This window comes from Triticum dicoccoides, chromosome 4A (genome assembly GCF_002162155.2).
Source record: "Triticum dicoccoides isolate Atlit2015 ecotype Zavitan chromosome 4A, WEW_v2.0, whole genome shotgun sequence".
Classification (NCBI taxonomy): Eukaryota; Viridiplantae; Streptophyta; class Magnoliopsida; order Poales; family Poaceae; genus Triticum; species Triticum dicoccoides.
This window is the reverse complement of record NC_041386.1, coordinates 745,954,792-745,963,311: the sequence shown is the minus strand read 5'-3', so window position 1 is coordinate 745,963,311 and position 8,520 is coordinate 745,954,792.

Sequence of the window (8,520 nt, the reverse complement as noted above, 5' to 3'; positions counted from 1 at the left end):
CGCGACTCAGGAGCCTAACTTGTCACGTAGCCCCTCACTCCTTGGTCCCGTCCTGGTTTCCGGTCGGGGCTAACGGCGGCTGAGGTATGCGCGGGGCCGGGCTCTGCCGACGTAGAACACAAGCAAGTAGGAAGGAAAATCGCAAATCTCAAGGAATTCAAAAAGCAAATATTACAGTCCATAACTGTTATCACAACACCAAACGCAAGTTTAAACGCCTCCCCGAGGCATGATACATGTTGCAGGAATTAGAAGCAGAATGGGAGCCATCATGGAGTTATTTGTCGGCGGCGGAGCTGCGCGGAGTGGGTTCGCCTCGTGGAGCCGCAGGGCCGGCAGCGCCTTGTTTCGGCTTGGTGCTGAAGGCCCGGAACTTCGCCAGCAGAGCCTCCGCACAGCCCTTCATAGCCTCAGCAGCGGCAGCGGCAAGCTCGCCGCTTGCTGACTCCAGCAGGCTGTCGAGGTCGACGTTGGGATCGCGAAGGTAGATGTGGGTGAGGACCCGCGTCAGCGCAGCAGAAGACAAGATGCGCGCCTCGGCATCAGCCGTAGGGCCAAGGCCAAGGGTGACATCTTCAAGAGCGCGGATCAGGAAGGGAAGCAGCTTGGCGGGGCCGTCCTCGGCGCCGGCCAGCGGGCTCTCCAGGCCGCTGTCATAAAGCGTCCTCAGCAAGGTGCGAGCCTTCACCTCCATCTCCGTGAAGGCCACACGATCCTCAGCAAGAACCCGCGCCTTGCCGTCCAGCTCTACCTTCCTCGCCTCCAACTCTTGCTCCAGCGCGCCCACGCGGTCACGGCGCTTCTTGAGCTTGGCGTCCCGATCCTTGACGGCCGCCTCGCGAGCCTTCATGTCTTCCTCCTGCTCTTGGCGGATGCGGGCCTCCTTGGCAAGCTGGTCCCGTAGGCCCTGCAGCTCGCTCTCCAGCGCCTTGCAGCGACCTTGAACGTCAGCCACCTCCCCCAAGGCGGCATCGCGAGCAGCTTTCGCCCCGAGGACGGCCTGCTTCTCCTCGTCGCAAGCCGTCGAAGCTTGGACCAGCGCCGCCCGAATCGATGCGTCAGAGCGAATCCAGCCAGAAGCCAGCTCCAGGCGCCCGGCCACCAAGCGAGGGTCGGCGCCCAGAAGATCATGCCGCAGCCGGTCCAGTTCAGCAGCAGCACGATCCAGGACAGTAGGAGGAGTCGGAGAGACGGCGGTTGGCAGAGTAGAAGGAGAAAGCGGCAGCGTGACCACTGTATCCTGAGGCGGGACCTGCTGCGCCCCAGCAGCCATGGCAGTGGCATCAGGCAAGGACATCTCAGGAGTCGCTTGGGCCACGGGGGCTGAGCTCGCCCCAGCCGGCTCAGCCAGGCCTCGCGAGGACGATCGGGCAGGAGAGGCACGCGCCTTGCAGCCATCTTCTTTTGCGGGCAGAGGCGCTGCCCCAGACGGGACATCAGGAGATCCCTTCGGCCTCTTCACCGCAGGCGCCAGCCTAGCCAAGAGACACAGACGTCAAGCCTCAGCGACAAAACAAGGAATGAAGCAAGAATCAAGCACTTACTGGTCATCGCTCGCGAGCTCGAGCAACCTCCGGCCGTACTTGAAGCCCGAAAACCGGCTGCAGGGATCGGCCTCGGGAAGCCCGGGGGCAGGAGGCGCGTCTGCGGATCGCCTCGGGGCCGGAGCAGACCCCCGGGGGACCAGCCCAGTCCTGCCCTTCTTCGGGATCGGGGGCAGGCTCTCGCCGCCCCGCTCGTCGTCATCCTCGTCGTCGTTGCTCGGCGGGAGGCGGAGAGCGCGGGACCTACTCCACGGGAGGGGAGCTCTCGACTCTCCGTCGGTCGCCTCGGAGTCAAGCCCCTCTTCCCGCTCCTCTTCTTCCACCTCTTCGCTGGAGTCGCCGAAAGACACGTTCACCGTCGCCAGGGCCGCCGGGTCCTCAGGAATCTCTGCGGGCACGGGCCCGTCCCCATTGAAGATGGGCATGGATTTCACCACCTGCTCCCAATCATCTCGGAGGAACAGGGGCACAGGAGCGCCCTCCAACCTCGCCACGTCACCCCCGACCAAGGACTGGAGGACCGCGGCCAGATCTTCGCCGGCCAAGACCGCGGAGTTTGGGTGGGGCCTCCACAGCGGAAGCAAGTGCTGACGAAGCGGGGCCACCTGATGCTCCAGGAACTCCCTCAGGAGCGATCCACCGGTCAGCTTCACCGACGCCATGTTGACTGGCCTCAGATCCGCGTCCATCTTCTCCAACACCGGCTTCGCGCGGGGATCCGTGAGCTCCGCGCGAGACCAATCAACGGAGCTCGCAGGGTGCTTCGTGGGCAGGATCAGCCGAGGGTGGATGCGCCCAACATCTACCATGACCCACTTGCTCCTGAAGCCCTCAATCCTCTTCCCAGGATTCGAGATGGCGTTGGAGCTACCATACGCGACAAAGCTCGCGCACGCGGAGGTGGGACCACGAGAGGTCCGGAGGAAGAAGTAGTGGCGCAGCAAGGCCGTCGCAACGGCAGGAAGGAAGTCATTGTGGAGCCCAAGCAGGCGTCACCACCAGAGCCTTTGACAGGCGAGGACCAACTTTAGTCAGGATAAGCGTACCAGATGTTCCCCTTTAAAATGGCCAATTGTTGGCGCCCTTCCCGCTCAATATTTGGGAACAGGCCCAGGGCCTTTGCCTATAAATAGGACTAGCCACCCACCGGGTAGGGACACGTAGAAGGAAACGGAGAGACCGATCCTGAATACAGAAAGAGAGAGAGAGAGAAGCGACTGAACTCCCCCTAGCAGTTCATCGCACCGGCTAAGAACAGACCCTCGCGAGGCTGTTCTCCCTTGTATTGTTCATCACCATCAGCCCAAGAGGCAATCCACCACACCACAAACTAGAGTAGGGTATTACACCACAATGATGTCCCGAACTAGTATAAACTCTGTGTCTCTTGTGCTGTTCTTTTGATAGCTTAGATCCTAGCGAGGCGGCGAGGTGCAGGTAGGCAGGGGGCGAAATCTCCGTGCGCACCCCGGTGTTCGAACCTAGAGGGTCTACCGGAACCCGAAATCCGATAGATGTGAATTCCACATGGTGACAAACACCAATATAATACACATCATTGTAGGGTTGCCTTGTGGCTATGAGATGCGTGCAGGTGCAGTATGCAATATCTCCTATAAATAGAGGGCATGCAAGTCTTAGATCATCAGCAAGTTTTGTGAGATAAACATACACGGAGAATATGGCAACCAATAGTCGTAAGAGTGTGATTATGGGAGTAGTCATACTAGTTCTAGTTATACAACAGGCCCAGGTAGAAGCCAAGAGCTGTTGTTGTTCCACCTCGAGAAGAAACTGCTATAACGCATGCCGTGTCACGGGTGCCTCTCGCAAGACATGTGCAAGCTCGTGTGGTTGCAAAATTCTTGACAAGTGTGCGCGTCCTTGTGATCGCTTCAATCTTTACCCGGAAGCAGGTAAACTGTAAACATATTCTTTCCATTCTTTCATTTACCTCTCAAGCACAAAGAATTATGTTTAAACACATGAGGTTTGTTTTCCCAGACGAAGCAAAAGTCATTGACTATTGCAAGTTGGGATGCATGTCCTCCGTCTGCAACACCACAAACACTTGTAAGATTAAATACTTACATATATCTGACTATCTTATTGCTGCTCGTTGTCTATAAATGATTGTTTCTAATGCAAGCTATCTTCCACGCAGTCATCGTCGGTGAACAAGAGAAAGATGTCATAGAGAATTGCACAACTGGATGCGATCGTGTCTGTACCAAGGATGTTGAATTTGCCGCAGCTATTGCATAAGAAAGTCTATGCGCCGGGATTTCATGCTGAGATAGTCGAAATGTTCTTGTTGTCTTGAATAATTGGACATCATGTCCCATCCAGTACCGTGTAATCTTATTTTTTGTTTCTTTGCATCTATCGAAAAGGTGTGATAACACCCGGGGTTGCATTCCTTTCCATATATTTCCAGTAAGGGTCTCGATGGTGTGCCATTTCCTTCCGAAAATGTGCTCGTCATTTTGTAATAATTGGATATAGTATCCAATAAAATGTGTCAACTTATTGTGTTTTATGGCTTTTCAATAAATGAATATTCATGTATGCTACTATGCTTCAGGTTTTTTCTGCATGAAATTTAAAGTAAATTGATGGCTCTTCGCCTCCTCTATGCATCTCGTCGGACCACTCTCCTCCGCTCTGCTTGTTCCTGCACCTGCTCTTCCCTGGTTCGTTGCAGCGGATGTGCAACAGGGAAGCCTGGGAACCACCATGGCAATCTAAACCTGCAGCTGGTTGCTCCTGCTCTACAAAGAAGTGCATGAGAGCCTCCACAGTTGCTCCTGATGTTGGCTGCACCACTCCAACAAAAGGCCGCACCGGCAAGCTGCTCCAGGGACGTCGCTCTACGGCCGCAGTCCGTGGGTTCCAAACGTGCATGACTACCTCGCTGCCGCCACGCATGTCATCTGGCGCGTCCACTTTTTCTGTCTAGAACGTCTCATGATGTCGCTTGACTTTTCATAATTCTCGGGTGGACTTTGCTATGACAGAAATTTTTTCCATTTAGATATCTGTGTTACTGAGTAAAGAGGACTACTTCAGTTTACAAATCGGGGCATTTTATCAATATTTTTTCCTTACCGCAACAAAGGTGGGGCATATTATCTACCTAGTGGCCCTTTAAGTTGTCAAGAAAAAGGAGCAAGGTGTGCACAACATTTCTGTGCTCGGACCATGAAGCAAAGCTCTAGCTCAACGTGCGGGCAAGTGGGGGAGGTATTGTGTGGCAAAGCATAAACACTCAAGGGCCCAAAGTGCTGAGTTGGATTGGCCTGTTCGCCCCGTGGGCACACCGAGCTTTCGTGTGTCCGAGCAAAGCTCGTGAGGCCCGTCCATCATGAGTTACAACCAATAGGTAATTATTTTTTAGCTTTATTGATCATATTTCTTTCACCTAGCATAATGTGCATCAACTTGTATGAGCAATCCAACGAATTTCATTTAACAAAAATATAAAAGGAACTAGCGTATCTGCCATTATTTTGCTTCCATCCCCTTCACCAGAGTGGCTTCTCAGTCAATGTTGGCACTTTAGCAATCGCTAACCCCTAATATATAAAACAAACTGCCAAGAATTCGCCATGACTGAGAAATTTGTCAGTTCGTTAGAATAATCAGTGTTGATCTGCTCTCATCTCATAAACTGGAGCGATGTTCTCCATAATATGCATGCATGGCTGCACGAAGATTTACGCATAAATCAGTAGGTAATATATCAATTATTAACTGTAGGCTGCACCAAAGTTAGGGAAACACAATATAAACATGCTTAACAGAAAAATGTACGTACAATGAATAGTGTTCATAGAGGAGCAGGACACGGGAGGCCGGTATATGGTCCTTGTTCTGATATACACTTGCCACTATAATGAAATACAATGTTTGAAGACTTGCTGCTGGATGCCTCATGGAGATGTGCACATGGCCAAGTAGGTAGCTCTGTCACGTGGTCCAAGATAGCAACAAGCCAACAACCATAGCGTGATGACAGCTTAGCCTAATTTTGGCCCACTGTCCTACTGAGCGTGCTAGCTTGTGCATGTACTGAACCAGCACTTAAATTTCGGCTCCTTGGTATGAAATTTCACTCTCCTACTTCACAGCGATACTAGATCTCTCTCCAAAAAACAAAACGTTTTGACAATAAAAGTAGTTCATTATTACTGTAAATCTTGCTTCCAATATGTTGTCTAAATTTGGCAAACTCTAAGTCCGCTACCACCAGTTCGACAAGCCAGATGCCGCACTCAAATTTAGACAAGCCAGATTCGTATTCAGCGCGGAGAGAATGAACAGTGTGACTGTCGAACTCTCCGCCATTGTCAGTTTGAGGAGAGAAGACGGGAAGCTGAAACTGAGTGCGGACGTACGCGTAAAACTCGCGCAAAATAGGCCAAACATCATATTAGTGTTTGAGAGGGAAGGTATATGCATAGTGGGTGGTCATCATGCACAACAAGATAAAATTGGTAACCTGAGACACTGGCCACAGGAGACGTCCGTACATCGAGATGTAGCAACTGAAATGGAAACTAAATACAAAAGCTGGAAAGCTGGTCGCAGAGGCCGAACTTGCCAATCACCGTGTCAAACTGGCGGCGCCACTGCGCGTGGTTCCGGCATGGAGGTCGAGGGTGACGGGCACATGCCGGCGAATGCCGATCGTCTGAAAGACAGAAGCCGGCAGTAATATCGTGGTGGGAACAGCCAGATGGCCGACAGGCGGAGTAGCAGGGGCTTGGGGTGCAGAGGCAGGCCGCGGTGTTGCCCGCAGCAGGTGGAGGAGGAGTAGGCGGTTGGTCATCCATGGCAGCGGAGGCAGGAGCAAGGATCGGAGCAAATGGATTGATCAGATCAGCAGCATCTGATACCATGTTAAGGAGGAAGCTAGGTAGGAGACTCAATGCACTTCATTCATCCGTCGATGGGGCGATATATACAGATAGCACCAACGGGTGATTGGGCGCCACTACTCTAGCCATCATGCATCACTACGTGGGCATCGTGGTGTACACAGGGCTGGTTTACAACTGTTATTCAGTCTTAACTGTTTCTTCTCAACGCAGAATGCACTTGACATTCTGAATCAAGGTGGTGTGACCCTACCTGTGCTCTCGTGTTCGGAAGGAGGAAGATTGTCAGGCCCCAAGTCGAATCGACCTGACGCCTCAAGCTACAGCCAATTATTCAGAGTTCAGAAAACAGAGCAAAAGCAGAGGAAGCGACAAAAAAATATTCAAAGCTGAGAAAACAGAGCAAACCAGAGGATTAGAGTTGCGAAAACAGAGCAAAAGCAGAGCTTCATACATGCAAGTATTTTCAGAGTTTAGAAAGCAGGGCTGCATGCAAGCACAATTGCAGTCTATCTGTATATGTATCAGTCCTGATTGTCCACTGCCTTCTGCCTTCACCCTTGTTGATAATTGCAGGCTGGAGCATGGCGTTTACAATCCAGGCCAGGCCCTGGGCTCAAGAGACAGAATGAATTGACGGGGTCTCCGGCAGGCAGGTAAGCTTCACAACTCAAATACGTGCATATATAGGCCATCAGTATATATATCAAGGTACTAGTATCTCATTTGGCCTCAACAGCATCTTTCCCAGCACCTTCCTCGGGTCTCACCTTCGCCTTCTCCAGCATCTCCAATCCAGGTCGTGTTTGCCCGCTCTGCCCTTGCCCGAGAGCGGCTTCTACAAGGCGCCTGGCATCATGTCATGCTCCTCCCCGACCTGCACAATTTTTAGGTGTCCACTTGAAGAAGCTGAACCTTTAACACAAGTACACAACTATCCACATCTCCATTTTCTATACCAACCCCACACTCAACCTGATATGGGAGTAGCTCCCATAATCCTTAAAGCAGAAAATTACTGGCTTCGATTCCCCGGTCAAAGGCTAATAAAAACACTATATGTACCAGCTTCTGTACTTCATGAATTCACGAATATATAGTGGTCAAGTATCAACGTAGGCACCACAAATAAACAGGGAAAGCCATATAATGGCCGTATGCATCACTCTGATGCAGAGGCCGGGGATGTCCTCCTTTTCAAAAAAACAATTATAGTATCAATTTTAATGTTGATTATATCACACATTTTTCAACGACAATGCACACAGAAAAAGAAAGAAACCAATAAATAAGGGATTAAGGGTGACAACAGTACTTTTGGGGTTCTGGTGGCATGAAAGCATGTGCACGATGAAAATGAGAATGTGAACCTTGGAATCCTATATAAGCAACTGGTTATGAGGCGGCCGCAGCTCCCCCTCTGGCGAGGAGGTGGCTGCTCAAGGAGCTGGCCGTGGCGCGGGGTGGAGCTGGAGCGGCGCAGGTGGCCTGCGTCTGCGTGGCGACGATGCAGGCTCGATCTGGGCCATCTCCTGCGGGTGGCGGCGCGGCTCGTTGGGCGACGGTCGTGCATGTGCACGGCACCTTCCAGCTACTCCTGCATCGCCTGTCCTCGCATGGTGGTTGGGTGCTCATGAATCTAAGTTGGTGGCTATTCGGGCGACCGGATTTGGACTATACAGGGCTCCAGCCGGGGAGGATGGTGGTGGCGTGACTGCGGTCGTTCCGGCTAGTGGTGGCGGTGGTGTGGCGTTGTGGCGAGGCTGACCTGCGGGTGTGTTGGATCCCTCGGTTATCCACTGCTATCTTAGGGTGGGCGTCGTGGTAGATCGGGGGTGTAAACCCTGCTCCTTTCGGAGCCGGCGTTGGCAATGCGTGTGGGCGCCGCAATCCTCCTTGGAAGCATTGCTCTGGGATTGTTGTCCTCCTCTTCGACTTCGAGGAAAACCCTCCTTGTCCAGGTCCTCTTGGCTCGGATGATGGTGGCGCGACCTGTGTCGTGTCCCTTGTTGAAGGCTGAAGGCATCGTCCTGGAGTCGTGCGTTGTACGTGAGGTTGACAGTTTCTTGTTGTAGGGATGCAGGTGGTGGTGGAGT